Genomic DNA, 16,324 nt, shown 5'->3' with positions numbered 1-16,324 from the left:
TTTTTCCGTTTAGTCCACGTAATAGTGGGTTCTTCTGCAGAAGACAGGAGAAAGGGAGACGGCGTAATATTTTGAACACTGACAGACTACACTATGTTAGACAATAGAATATACCTATGATAGCACATTTTAAACATCCCAACTCTATAAAATGGCCAATAGTGTGCCATGTTGCATCTGTTTCTCAGAGAAATTGAGCCTGCTCCTCTTGGATGGCAAATATCATTGCTGTCCTCACAGCTTATCTGTAATGGCACAGTTCCAAATGCTGGGCACCTACAGAGCGTGTGAGAGATTCAAACAAACAAAGTAGCCACCATGCGCAGGAGCAGCCGATTAAGAATGTATGGAACACAGGAGTTTGATTCTTTTGAGGCATGCGAGGTCTGCACAACAAGAGTACTGAAATAACAGGCTGTGTGCCTGTCTGATACGTTGGTGCCACCAACAGTGCACAAAATTAGTTAAAACACAGCACCTAAAGAGTAGTGGTCGAGGGATCTTTCCGCTAAGTCCTTATTGTAGAGTTTTCCTAATATTCTGGAAATACAAGCCATTTCCCCAGGTGTCTGGGAATGAGACCGTAGATTAAACAAAGACCGAATCGTTAGATGAAACGTCTTGAGTTGCTCGTTGGGTTCAAATCGTCCCCAAATTGGTATATGAAAGTTGGCCACACAGAGAGCTGATCCAAAGAGTGCTTTTTTCCAAATACAAGAGATACAGGGAAACGTCCCAACCACCTCAAGCACAGGAGGTAAAGTGACTGTACATACAATATAGTAATTACCTAAGGTTCCACGTTCCAAACCCCTCAAGATACATTCTACACACTACGCATTGGTACACTATAAACCATCATACATTAGGATACTACAGAAAGCATTCTAAAATGAGTCCTTAGCCAGTAGTGCAAATACCAGTAGGTATTGCACCGAAGCCAAGAGATGGAAGGGGGACTTTGTATGCCCTGCAGCAGCTGCAGGTTTTATAGAGCCTGCCCTTTCAGAATGTTTCAAACAGAGTCTGCCTGGAGCCTACCTTTGCGTGTATTCTATCATGAAAGTGGGATGGGCAAGGGTGTGGAGAGAGTAGATGATAATGGACACATGGCGGAGAGGAAAGGCATTAATGAAAATGCGAGTTAAAAGGAGAGGAGGTGCCAAAAACATGACAGAATGAGAGAAGAAGATTACAGTGAAAGGAGGTGAATATTAATAAATGGGGCGTGGAAAGAGGAAAAGAAATGGGCTAAAAACAAAAATGTTGGAATGGAAGAAGACGCTAAATTAGAGTGAGAGACAGAAACGGGGGAAGAGAGACAGAAAAAGAGATATGAGAGCATGAAATAGAGGAAGGAGATTATTGATAGACAGAGAGAGGGAGAATTAGAATCAAGCAACATGGGGAACTAGACTACCTTTAATAAGAGGGACAGCTATCATTAGCGAAGAATGAATAGTGTCACTGATGGCAAGAAGTATGCTTGGCACATGCATTCCAATGATACTTTTATTTTAATATGGATATGGGGGCCCATTTTCCATACTTGCATAGGGCCCATGACACCCAGGCTATGATACTGCCATTACCATTACTGTCAAAGCACTCCAGAGGCTCAGAATATAAGCTAAAATGTAATTTAGGGTTGAGTTTCTAACTTATGAAACATACTTAGGCAATGGACCACAAACGTTTTAGAAATTACTCCTCATTATTTCTTCCCAATAAAACTTTTCTTTGCAGGACTCAGGTTCTACAAGACTCACAAATCTAGAACACTCTTAACCATATCAGCCGCGGCCGGTAGTGGGAGTACCTGCCAGGTGGTGACGTGGGGAGGGGCAGGGTGGGGAGTAGTAATGTATTGATTACGGAGCTTAACAGGTAAGTAAACATATAAATAAATAAAACAAATTTCGTTGCGTGCACTGCATCAGCAAATGCGATGCAGTGTGCTCAACGAAATGTGTTTTATTTATTTATATGTTTACTTACCTGTTAAACTCCGTATTCCATACATTACTACCCCCCACCCTGCACCTCCCCACGTCACCGCCCGGCAGGTCCTCCCTCTACCGGCCGTGGCTCACATGGTTAAGAGTGTTCTAGATTCATGAGTCTTGTAGAACCTGAGTCCTGCATATGTGTTTTAACCTCACGAAACACCATTGGTTGATTGCGCGGTGAGGTGCTGAGCGAAGTTTTATTGGGAAGACATAATGAGGAGTCAATTTCTAAAACGTTTGTGGTCCCTTGCCTAAGTATGCTTCATAAATCAGAAACTCAACCCTACCCCACACTGCCCCTCCCCCTCCCCACGTCACCGCCCGGCAGGTACTCCCACTACCGTCCGCGGCTGAACCATACTTTGACCTCTAAACCATATCTCGAGTAATTTAGGAAGCGTCTAACAATTGAGCTGGGTCAACTTCCATTCAACTGAACTAGCATAGCCTCTAAATTGCTCTAAGTAACAAAAAGATAACATGTAGTGATTTACAAAAACCTTAAAGAATATAATTAAATGTTAAACCTAGCATGAAACTTTAGTTCATGAAAATTCACCAAATATTCCCAGCACAATATACCACTTGAGTGTGAAAACAAACACTGCACACGCATAAATACTTTATGTAAAAAACACATATCAACTAGTTCAATATTTTTTTCCCTCCATCATCTGGTCAGCCATAAATTAAGCCGGTATGTAACTTTTTGTGGGTCTAATGGTTCACTGTACCTGCCGCCGATTGAATAATTTATACTTTTGGTATTCAAATATGATATGACTTGCTGAATGTGCATAATTAGATGGGAACGGAATCCTCGCATAAATTGGCCAATTGCTTTGAATATGCTCTTACATTTCTTAAATTAGAGGCTCTAATTAAAACTGTTCATGTCATATTGTATCATTTAATTTGGTCTTTCTTTTTAGCAGACAGCCTCATCTGAACAATTTGCACAAATGTGAGCTAAGCTCAATTAGTTTCTGATGTTGTGCACAATCGCCTCATTGTCTGACACGCCAACATCATTGACATTTTAAAAGGTAAGCCATTAGGGCCTCATTTCTCTGAAATTTGGTGTAGGGCAGTGCAGAAAGCCACTTTGCTGCTCTGCCCCACGTCAAAGTGAAATAGCACGAAAACACTGTATTTATCTAGTACAGTGCATTTCTGTCCTTTACCCCAGCGCTGCTGTTTCGGCAGCCTAGCGCCAATGCAGGCAGCTGCCTGTGTTGTCCGCAGTTTTGTTTATGTGCAGAAAGGGGCAGTTTCATGCACAAAACCAATCCTGAGAGATTTCCTCTTTCTATGTGTGCTGCACATACTTTACACAAAGGCATTATGTAAAGTATTTACACTAAGAGCACACAGTATCTAAACTCAACAAGACCAAAACAACAAAAATCCAACAACCATGTAATAGGAATATGACTTTTCAAATATTTCAAGCAACTGGGTCCATATAAAACTATGGATGCATGATCTCTTACAAAGTACCTGTAGATGCGTCGAAATTCACAAGCCAAACAGCCTAAGTGATGGGAAGTGCAGAGAAACAATGAGATGCATCAGCTCCTGATACCTTGGGGAGGCAATGTGTCGATTGTTGCAGGGGCTGTGTTGCTTCTGCAGCAGCGCAGCGATGCATAGAGATTCTTCTCGCACAGCAGTGTTGCATCGGAAAAACAGATACAAGAACAGTGATGTACTGATTTCTTCAGTTCTTTGGGTTTCTTCCAGCTAACAACAGCAGTAAAAACCTCCAGAGGCTCACAACTGGAATAGACAACGCCTGGCTTTCAGAACTCTCAGGGGAGCTGGGTGTAAAGTCTTTGTGTCCCTGAGACTACAGAACAGGATGCCAGAACACATAGGGCCTTTGAGATCCTCTTCAAGTAGGTTCAAAGAAAAGTTCCAGTCTTTGTCCTCTGCTTGGCAGAAACACCACCTGCAGACCAATCCCACACAGCAAAGGGGCAGTACTCCTCCTCACAGCTCTTCAGATCTTCTCCTTTGCCAAGGTTTCTCCTGGCTCCAGAAGTAATCTAAAGTTCTGGTGTTTTAGGTCTAATACTTATGTCCCAAAATGCCTTTGTTCTCTTTGTACAAGGGTCTCTGAGACCAGTCCAAACCAGTTCTGTCCTCATAGGTGCTGTATGACCACGAGGGGTGGATATTGCATTGTGCAAGGGAGGCAGGCTATATTCAGGTGCAAGGAAATATCCTCCTACTACTCTAAATGTAGCCATGCCCTATTCAGGCCAGCTCTGATAGGTAGGGCCAAGCACATCTCAACCCCTCAACCTGTCTTCAGTAAATGCACCCCCAGCCCCTGTCACTCAAAAACTAGACAGTCAATAGGCAAACAGACAAAGGTACACAGAATGGTTAGACAAGAAAATACCTACTTTCTAAAATTGGATTTTTCAAACACACAATTTAAAAAACATCTTTACTAAAAGATGTGTTATTAAATTCCGAGTTCAGATAGCCTAAACTTTATTTCTCCAACTTGAACCAATGGGAAATTCTGCAATGTACCTCCCATTCTACAGCCGTGGCCCGTGGAGGGAATCCCATGGGGTAGAGAGGCAGGGCGGGGGAGGGGCAGGGTGGGGGGTACTAAACACTGGAATATGGATAATTGGAGGTAAGTAAACAATGTATTAAATAAAACGAATTTCGTAGTGCGCACTGCATTGCAAAATGTGATGCAGCGTGCGCTACGAAATTGGTTTTATTTATTAAATTGTTTACTTACCTCCAATTACCCATATTCCGGTGTATAGTAACCCCCACCCTGCCCCTGCCCCACCCGCATCTCTGCCCCATGGAACGGCCTCTATGGGCCACGGCTGCCATTCTATCCTAAGGAACAGATAGCCATTCAATACTGAAAAACTAATTTGGCAGTATTTCACTATCAGGACATATCACCCACACCAGTACATGTACTACCTTCCACATACACTGCACCCTGCCCATAGGGGTACGTTGGGCCTACCATAGGGATGCCTTACTTGTATGAAAAGGGAAGGTTAGGGCCTGGCATGTGGGTGCACTTGCCAGGTTGACATGGCAGCTAATAAACTGCGCACAGACACTGCAGTTACAGGTCTGAGATACACTTACAGGGCTACTCATATGGGTAGCATCCATAGTGGTGCAAGCCCACAAACAGCATTTTATTTACAGGCCATGGAACATCCATGCACTTTACTAGGGGCTTACCAGTAAATCAAACATGTCAATCATGGATAACCGATCATTATAATAATTTACACAGAGAACACGTTGATTTTAGGTCTGGTAAAGTGCCCAGAGTTCTATAGCCAACAGAAACAGGTCAAGATATAAAGGAGGAAGAAGCAAAAAGTTTTTGGATAACCCTGCAAAAAGGGCCAAGTCCAACACCCTCTGGTAGTGTGACAGGCAGCAAATAAAAATATATCTTTTTTTTATTTTATCACTCCATTCCTGAATGGTTAGTATGTGTTAACCCTTTCATGAACGTTTATACAGAAGCCCAATAGTGTTTTGGACACTACTGACATTAAGCTATACTTGGACTATTTTGGGGTAATATTTGTGCTACTTTTGTTACATTTTCTCTTTGGTGGCCATCTTGAGAGACTTTTTTGTTATGAAGTTCCCTAATCTCCTCATTTACTGCAGTATCCTCAGTAGAAAATGCTTTCAGTCTTTAACTTTGATTCCCTCAAGATGGGGGTCAGCTGTGCAGTAAATGACTGTAGTAAGCTGCTGATCACCAGGGAATTAGCCGGCAGTCTGCTTTGAAAGTGCATGTTTCAGTCTATATGTCAGAATATTTTAATGAAATAAAAGAGGGAGATATTTGAGAACTCACTTAAAACATGTCAAAATTGTTCCTTCTACAGCACTAACCATATTTATTATGACAAAATGAAACCCCTCATTTATTTCCTTTCCAAAAGTTTTACCAGTTTGATTCAATCAAGACGGCTTCAGGGGTGCCATACTTTTGTCATATGTAAGACTGTTAGCACTCTAGTTGTTCTTTAGAACACTCTGAGAGGCTGATGTACAACAGAAAGATATTTGAGATCTCACTTAAAACGTGTCCTAACTGTATTTTCTAGAGCACTAACTATAACGTCTATGACAAAATAGACCTCTTCATTGTGCTTCTTTCTAAATTAAATATTTTAAGTTTTACCATTTTTATTCAATCAGGATGGCTCCAGGTGTGCCATACTTTTGTCACAAGTAAGACTGTTAGCACTCTACTTGTTTTTAAGAATGCAGTAGAACACACAGTAATCAACTGATAGACTGCCCATGTTTTACTGAGAATGTCAGACTTCATTATCAAATTGCTGAGATATATAGTGTCAATTTATAGAAAATGTGTTCTCATAATTCAGCTTCTTGAGCACCTTTAATAACCTCTATCGTAAATTCATGAGAACACTGATTTCTCTCAAATGTGAGTGATGTACTACCGGCAGATGGCCTTTTCACAGGGTAAAATCACCTTAGAACGCAGCACAATTAAAAAAATTAGTATGGTACCTCTAACAAATGATTTCTTCTGTTTGTGAACCTTAAAAGCTGCCATTCACTACACTACATTTCCAAGGGGTGCTGTCATGTATATTGGTCCCAAGATGGCTGCCATCACTTTCTGTTTGAAGTGCTGCCAGCTAATCAAATCTCCTCATGAGATCTGTGCTTAGACTCCACCCAGATAGCCTTATTTGCTTTCCCCTAAATTTCTCAATAACTACTGAATGAATTTAGCACCAAATAACTGAAAGCTTGATCCGCGAGGCAAAATCTCCCTTCCTGCCAAATTTGGTGTAGTTCCATCCAGCAGTTTGGGTTGTAGTCATGTTCAAAGGTCCTATGGGAATATATATATATATATATATATATATATATATATATATATATATATATATATATATATATATATATATATATATATATATATATATATATATATATATATATATATATATATATATATATATATATATATATATATATATATATATAGAGAGAGAGAGAGAGAGAGAGAGAGAGATACTCCCACACACACACACACACTACTGATGTGGCTTTGACAAACACTGCAAGGCTGTAACGCATCAGCCAGTGGAATATACCATTCGATGAGTGAATTCCTGAGTGCCAGCTATTTCCTTGTATGGCTAGGCCTCAAAGATTTTGCTTGGTTTCATAACATGGGTCCTGCTCCGACCATTAAGCACCAGCCCAGAAAGATGGGCGTAGTTGGATGCAAGCAGGGAAGCTGTTTGTTTGTGTGATTACCAGTAGCTAGTTATATTTGGGACCTAGTTTTCATAGATGATGAGTTTTTTGGTTTGATAACAACTTAGGCGCTTTTCACAAAGCTTCACACAATTTTCGAAAATAGTATGGTAATCACTGCAGCTGCTGTCTGGAAAGTTTTGGCGGATTCGTCAAGTAGGGCCTAAGAAAAAGTGGGGGCCCCAAATGGTATTTCCTTATGCAATTTCCCATAGGGATTTTGAACATGACTACAGCCCAAACCGCTGAAGGGAATTACAACACATTTGTCAGAAAACTAGATCCTGGTCCCGAAATATCTCTCTTTGTCATTTAGTGCAAATCTGTTCAGAAGTTTTAGAGTTATTAAAAAGATAAGAAACATAGATATCTAGAGACATGAATCCTCCGCGCATTCAACAGATCTCTTGGTGGGATCTAATTAACTGCCAACACTTCAACCAGGAAGTCCCAACAAAAAAGTAAAAAAAACAAAAACTGAAGGGGGCGAGGATAGAAATATCTAACACCCTAGTCTTGGTGGTGGGACCTCTCTTGGACCAAAAAAGGCTTTTTTTAAAATATTGTGCAGCTAATTTGCAGAGGATACACAAATCCATGGCAAAAAATTTAATTTGCCCACCAGGTAGCCCAGGTCCAGGGGGAATATGAATTTGTAATGAACGAGAGGGTGCATGTGACCCCCCCTCCCCTGGCTAATTATGGCTCCAGGGACCCCATCCACCAGGGCCCGGCTGATATGCACAATGGGGAGGGGAGCCATGCCATAACTGTAACTCGTCCCTTGTGGTAACTATAAATCATGCTCCACATATTACATCTATCCTGACAGCTTCTGTGATATCATTGATAATATCACTGCAAAATGTTCAATAAAATGATTGATGAGAAATCTGCGAATGGGGGTGTGAGATAAAGTTACCTTAGGGCACGAGGTATAGTTTCTTCAGATAATTATAACTTTAAATGATGAATTTCTATGAATTTTTGTGTGTATTATCTGAAACTAATTATAACATTGCTGTAATATTTGTTTTTTTCAGTTAAAAAAAGTGTATTTTATATATATAGATATACATATAAATACCCCCCTTGAGGTCGCCAGTAGGTAGTTAAGCTGTAGTTTCCATAGGAAGAATGTTTTCTTTATTTGCCAATAACTTTGGTGTCATTAGACAAATTCGCTCAAAATTTTCAAAACTATTTAATGAACACTACAGATGCTATCCTGAAAATTTCGGGAAGATCTGTATAGCTGTTCGAGAACAAAGAGTGGTCCCAAAACTCGTTTTCTCCTGTCCCTATGTTAATTCCCATAAGAAAATGTAAACAAGGCTACAGCCAAATTTTGCAGAAAGGTAGCGGTTGGCCCAGAAAATAATCAGGAAGTTTTGTCAGCCATCTTGTAACTCAGCTCAACCAAGTCACAGAAAGAACTGAAAAAAACAGAAAACATTGCAGAGTAGAAACACCCTGACCCTCTTGGGGGGAGGCCCGCACCCAAAAATCCTGTCGAAAAAAATAAAATAAAAAAAGAAGCATGGACTCCCTCGCTTCTTTTTGAATCGGGCCTGTGTGGGCCAGATCCCAAAGACAGTGTATAAATAAAGGAAGCAGGTACATGAGCCCCCCTCCTGGGGCCTATATTGGCCCCAGCGACCAGTGGCGGATCCTCCGCAATGGCAAAGGAGTGTTGCTCGACTGCCTGGCTCAGAGCCAGCAAATGTAAAATAAACTCTTCCATGGTTTTATTTTGCATTTGCTGGCTCTCAGCCAGTGCTGTTTGGAGGGGCGGTGCCGAGGTGTGGGTGGGGGGAGGAGGAGGGCTACATGCACTACACTCCCTAAGTGCTCATGTGTGTTTGGCCAGCCATCTTTGGCCGACCAAAATGCACATGCACACCTAGGTTTCTCCAGCCTGCTGAATTGAGCAGCCTGGCTGGAAAACCCCCCACAGACTCCCTGGTCTGAGCAGGGCATATTTTTTGCCTGCTCAGACCAATCCCTGCACTGCTATGCAGCACAGAGATTTGACAGTGAGTCTGTCCCAATGGCTGCTGGGACCAGGCAGGAAGAAGAGAGGCAGCCGGCTGCAAAGGAAAGATTTTTTTAACATTGCATTTCTAACCACCCCACGCGATGCCTCCCGTGCGATGCCTCCCACGCGACCCCTCTTGCCCCACCACCCTTTGTTTATTGAGGCCACCACAGCCAGGGACCACCACCTCCTGGAGGCTTATTGTAAAAAGAAATGCAGGTGTTGCATGTTCAGCAGCCCCTGCAGCCCTGGGGACTGCCACATCCCTGAGGTAAATTAAAACATTAATGACGGGGATAGCCCCGGGGACCGCCACCTTACCTAAGCTAAAGTGATATCAGTGTGTGGGGCCCATTGGGGCACCCCTGCAGCCCCAGGTACTGCCAGCATTCTGGGACAATTCTATTAAATCCCACGCAGCCCCGGCAGCGACCACCCCTTCAGGCTGTGTCATCCAATGGAGGTGGGCATGAAGCCACAGATTGCCCTGGGGAACGACACCCCCCATGGCCGGCTCCTGTTACCTTCTGAGGTGCTCACTTCCAGAGAGGTAGTTGTTTACTATAGCTTGGCAGCAGCTTTATCGCTCCTGCCAAGCCACAGCAAGTGTTGCTCTGCTTCTATAAAGCGATAGCATTACAGACACTCTTGCTTAGTAGAAGGAGAGCAGTCAGCAGTTCCCTCTGTCCAAAAACAATGCTGGCTCCCACAAGATATGAGGAGCTGGCAGGGACCTTGGGGGCCTTCAGGTTTCCCCACGGTCCCCAACAACAATGACTGGGTGCCCCAGTAGAAAGTCCAGGCCCTGGGGTGCCAGGGGCCAAAAACTTCTAATTTGAGTGTCTTCAGTTCTACCGATTGGATGTTTGTCATATTGGTGTCATATAATTTATTACATTTTAATCTATTTTTCGAAATTGGTGAAATTTTTCTTGTGTTGTGTTTTCACTTCATTACTGTTTGTGTACTGCATAAATATTGTTATACTTTCCCTCTCATTGCTTTTGTGCCAAGCTACCAGAGGGTTAAGCATGGGCCAATTTAGTTAATTTTGTGGTGCACCTGGAGAAGGATGGAGGAAGTTGCTTAAGAAGGGCTCACAACCCCTTCAACCAACAACCCAGTTTTTCACACTGTGCAATCAATTGTAAAAAAGCTGAGGATACTTACACCACTCACTCACCGCACAAAAAGATTCCTGTCTAAATCAGTTTCTCTTAAGCTTCATTCCTATTGAGTTAATTAACAACTATATTTGCTGCTAGTTTCATGCTACATTTTGACAAATATGTACAATATGTCATATTTTGTCATATCCACCACAAACCTTAAGAGCAGAACAAAATCTAGAAATGGTCATATATATTTCAGCCACATCTGGTACAGACTAGGCCTGGGCGTGAACTCCTCTCCGTTCGTGGAGTACCTGAGCTGCAAGAAGATTAGAGAAAACTGCAGTTTGCACTGCACTCTGAAACTTGTGGAACTCCACGAATTACGCCCAGGCCTGGGCTGATACAGACCACAGCATGCTGTGCCTTTGGCTTGAGTTAAACCCCTTTTGTCTTCTACACATAGGTTTAAATCTGCTTAGCCAGACTAAACTAACACACCACCATTCACTGCTCCTATACAACACCTTGGCTGCTTCTTTAGATTGCTTAGTACTCCTGCCCTTAAGTGAACAGCCACAAGAAGACAAATTATTAAAAATAACCTCTGCTGCATCCGTTCCATCTTTCCCCTTATTGATGGCTAATCAGTTCATCCTTAAAATATTCAAACTCACACAAAGCTGTTGATATACACAAAACAATCACATGTTGATAGACTGTTTATCACACATGCTGTTCCCTTTTCAAGAACGTATAACTTTTCAATATCTTATTAATCAGAAACATGTTTCTACATTTGGCATTCTAGGAGGAGGTAATTGTTTAAAGAAATTCTCATGTTTTGTTGTCGAGGAAAATTCCAGCAAGCAATTTTTTTAAACTTAAAAACAATTGCTGGCACCTTATTACATAGATAAAAATAATTATGTCATTATTATTGGTGATAATCCATAGAACTTGCAAAATAGTGAACGTTTTTTAACCTATTTCTCCAGAACCTTCGAAGGACAATTAAAAGGAGTAAGGGGTAAGGAGGCGGTGGCAGCGTCCCCCAGACCCGCTGTGTACTCGACGGTAGTGTAAGACCTCAGTCTGTTTATCTGGCCTGAATGCGAGGGCTGTGAGGAACTAGGGAATAATTATAAAATTTGGCATTTTTAATTGGCGATTGATTTTAAAAATTGTTTTGTACTTTGGGATTGATTGAATAATCCACATTGACTCATTGCACCATATTCCCTAAACACTCTCCCCCGCACTGCCTGGGCTCGATATTGCAGCCTGCCCGCCCCGGTCCGCCTCGGCAATTATTGCCGTAGAGCGGAGGGCGGACAGGTAAGAGCAAGGCACACGAAGATTCCACTTCCGCCAGAGCGGAGGTCAGCGCTCTAGTTGCTAACGTCCTCAGGGCTATTTAGACCGGACTGATCATCGAGTGGCTGCGGTAAGGAGGCGGTGGCAGCGTCCCCCAGACCCGCTGTGTACTCGACGGTAGTGTAAGACCTCAGTCTGTTTATCTGGCCTGAATGCGAGGGATGCGAGGAACTAGGGAATAATTATAAAATTTGGCATTTTTAATTGGCGATTGATTTTAAAAATTGTTTTGTACTTTGGGATTGATTGAATAATCCACATTGACTCATTGCACCATATTCCCTAAACACTCTCCCCCGCACTGCCTGGGCTCGATATTGCAGCCTGCCCGCCCCGGTCCGCCTCGGCAATTATTGCCGTAGAGCGGAGGGCGGACAGGTAAGAGCAAGGCACACGAAGATTCCACTTCCGCCAGAGCGGAGGTCAGCGCTCTAGTTGCTAACGTCCTCAGGGCTATTTAGACCGGACTGATCATCGAGTGGCTGCGGTAAGGAGGCGGTGGCAGCGTCCCCCAGACCCGCTGTGTACTCGACGGTAGTGTAAGACCTCAGTCTGTTTATCTGGCCTGAATGCGAGGGCTGCGAGGAACTAGGGAATAATTATAAAATTTGGCATTTTTAATTGGCGATTGATTTTAAAAATTGTTTTGTACTTTGGGATTGATTGAATAATCCACATTGACTCATTGCACCATATTCCCTAAACACTCTCCCCCGCACTGCCTGGGCTCGATATTGCAGCCTGCCCGCCCCGGTCCGCCTCGGCAATTATTGCCGTAGAGCGGAGGGCGGACAGGTAAGAGCAAGGCACACGAAGATTCCACTTCCGCCAGAGCGGAGGTCAGCGCTGTAGTTGCTAACGTCCTCAGGGCTATTTAGCCAGGCCCCCCAGTAAGCGCGCAGCGGTTGCGCGCAGGGTGGCGCCTTCGAGCGCGCCTAAGAAGCGCCGAAGAAAAGCCCGTCTGCGCCCGTCCGCGACAGGCCGGGGCGTAGGGGCTAGGTCCCTGGGACATGGCCCACGCAACGGTTGGTACTCATTTTATTTCGTATTCTGCTAGGTCTCTGCGCCAGTATCAGCCCACCCGCACCTGTGCTATACGTGTACCTGGTGAGCAACTTGAAGGCTGTTTTTCTTGCCGACAATGTCGTTATCAATCAATGGTGCTAACCGGCAGCTCTCACGTTAATGCTCCCATATCCACTCCCCCCATAGAACTGAAGTGTTTCCTCCTTAATGTCCGGTCCCTTCCTAAGCACCAACTCCAGATTTGGGATTTGATTCACTCTAAGCAACCTGACATATGTTTCTTCACGGAAACATGGATGAAACCCCATACTACCACTGCAATAACATTAGGGGTTCCAGTGGGTTATAAAATCATACATGTGGATAGGCCTATTAAAACTGGCGGAGGATTAGCTATTATCTTTAAAGACACTGTTAAGGTAGTAATGATAGAACAAAGCTTTACCCCTCTTCTGGAAATCATGATATTCAAAATTAATTTGACTAGTAATGTCTCATGGAAGGGCGCACTAGTATATCGCCCACCGGGACAGAATCTAGATCTTTCTCTGTCTCTCCTAGAATTATTGGCCCCCCATGTCAGAGCTAAGGAGGACTTTCTTCTCCTTGGAGATTTTAATGTACATGTGGATAATCCTGAAGATCATGAATCCATACAGTTAACAGCTGACCTGTCCAATATCGGATTAGAGATAAAAAATAGGGGAGCAACGCATACAGCTGGTCATACCCTTGACTGTATTTTTTCCAACTGCACCAAAATCAGGTGCCTCTCTGCTACAGAAGTCCTTTGGACCGATCACTTTTTAATTGAGTTCTATCTGGCAAGACCTAGTAAACAACAATCCAGAACACCTCCTCCCCCTATTTTCCGACGCCAATGGTATAAAATATCAGCTGAAAATTTGCGCCAACACTGGCAACGACCCCAATTTTCCGAAGGTGATTCTGCTGCAGAAGCACTAGAAAAATATAACGAATCTCTTAAGTCTGCTATTGACTCTCTTGCCCCGCTAAAACTTCATAGACAGTTTCCTCCCACCAAACAAGAAAAGTGGTATACTCTTGACCTAAGGAAGGAAAAACAGAAATGCAGGAGGCTAGAAAAAATGTGGAGAAAATCGAAAAATGAGCAGGAAAGGAAAATGTTTTTAGAGGCCCAGGCAAAATATTATAAGAATATAAAGCTTGCAAGGAAAAATAATTTATCCCTACAACTGGAAGAGGCGGGTAATTGCCCAAGGGAATTATTTAAAATCTTGCTAAGCTTTATAAAGCCACCAGCTAGTGAGAGCCCTGATGATGCCTCACAGACATTGTGTGAGGAGATCTCCAAGTTCTTTGAGGACAAAATAAACCTGATTTATAACAAAATCTTGGCCTCACAAGGCGCAGTAACAGGGTCCCCCCCTCCATGTACACCTCCGGCACTGATCAAAAACACCCTTCTTGCTATCCCACCAGTTAGTGACTCAGATCTTCCTCTTCTCATTAACCATATGAAAACTGGCTCCCCGAGCGATCTCCTTCCTGCTAAAATGGTGGCCCCTCTTATTTCCATCTTGGGGCCTTCCATTCAGTCAGTTATGAACATCTCGCTGACGAAAGGACAAGTTCCGAGAGAATGGAAGATAGCGGTGGTAAACCCTATCAGGAAGAAGGCGGCCTCCCCTTGGACAGATCTGTCCAACCTTTGGCCTATTTCCCTCCTACCCTACATCGGAAAGATGACGGAGAAGCACGTAAACACCCACCTATCGAACCATCTTGAAGCAGTAGAAGGCCTGGACCCTTCCCAATCTGGGTTCAGGCCAAATCACAGCACCGAATCAGCCCTACTGGAAGTCACCAATAACATCAGGTTGACACTCGACAGTGGGGGCTCCATGATTCTGGTGCTGTTGGATTTGTCTGCTGCTTTCGATACGGTGTCCCATGAAGTGCTTCTCGGTCGTCTGAGGGGTGTAGGATTGGGAGGGACGGCCCTGTCTTGGGTGGAAAGCTTTCTTTCCTGCCGCTCCCAAGAGGTCAGGCTGGGCTCCCACAAATCCATCTCCAGGGAGCTCAACAGGGGTGTGCCACAGGGCTCATGTCTTAGCCCCACATTATTTAATGTGTACGTGGCCCCCCTGGCCGACTTAGTGAGGCCATATGGGTTTACCCCGATATCCTACGCTGATGACACCCAGCTGATGTTCCCTTTCAAAATCTTCTCACCTGCCCTGCAAAAATCCTTCGCGGAAGGCATGAGAGCTGTGTCATGTTGGATGGCTGAAAATTGCTTGCAATGCAATGTGGGAAAAACAGAGGTGTTACTGTTTGGGGAGGCAGCAACACTCTGGTCTGGAGACTGGTGGCCCACAGAATTAGGACCTGTTCCGATCCCAAAGCAGACGGTCAAAAACTTGGGGGTGTTTTTCGATCAAGCCCTGACTTTTAAACATCATGTCGACCAAGTTGCTGGCACCTGCTTTAGAGCCATTGGACTTTTGAAAAGGGTGTTTCCTTACATACCCGACGTTCACAGGAAAACCCTTGTCCAGGCACTGGTGATCAGTAGATTGGACTACTGTAATGGCCTTCTTTTGTCAACCAATGAAGGCCAATTAAAAAAACTACAAGTAGTCCAAAATACGGCGGCGAGGCTAGTTCTCAACCTTCCATCTAGAACACCCTCCCACCCTTTACTAGCTAAACTTCACTGGTTGCCAGTGCGGCAACGTACAAAGTTCAAAATTCTGTGCACCATTCACAGGTCTCTGATAGGAAAAGGTCCTAAATATCTGACAAAAGCTTTTCTTCCCTACGTGCCAGGCCGATCACTTCGATCGAGTAATCTGTACCTATTACAGGTCCCTAAAATAAAAAAATCCCGTCAGGGAGGTCGCGCTCTGGCATACGCAGGACCCACCCTTTGGAATGCCCTTCCCCTTCAACTCAAACTCATCACCAATCACTTAGCCTTTCGTAAAAACCTCAAAACCCACCTCTTCACCACCACTTAATCAGTCTGTGTTTTACCTTTTTGCCCTTGACTAGCCCGGGGTTAAGCACTCTTGTTCCATCTTAAAGCGCAGAGATATCCCTTCGGGGATCTATTCAGGCGCTATACAAGCACATAAATAAATAACAAATAACAAAACTAGCAGCAGCAATGCCAATAGGACTGGCTTTCAAGGAATGCTGTATGGTAAAGTGAAGCAGTTCAAGAAAATAGCATTGGAAATAATATATGTTTGTGTGGAAGCAAAGAACTGTAGAATATTAATGGTGTAGTGGTCAGATGACAGTAGCATTGTCAAGCCACAGCTTCAAATCCATAGAGTAATGACTACTCTCTTCCCATTTGTGCTGCTTCCAGAGAAAGACAAACACCATAACGTTTCTAGTTATGAGACACTTTTACAGCATGACAATGTCATGTGGGTGCCCTTAAAATTACA

The sequence above is a fragment of the Lissotriton helveticus genome, chromosome 2_2, assembly GCF_964261635.1.
Source record: "Lissotriton helveticus chromosome 2_2, aLisHel1.1, whole genome shotgun sequence".
Lineage (NCBI taxonomy): Eukaryota > Metazoa > Chordata > Amphibia > Caudata > Salamandridae > Lissotriton > Lissotriton helveticus.
Note: the sequence above shows the minus strand (reverse complement) of the source record.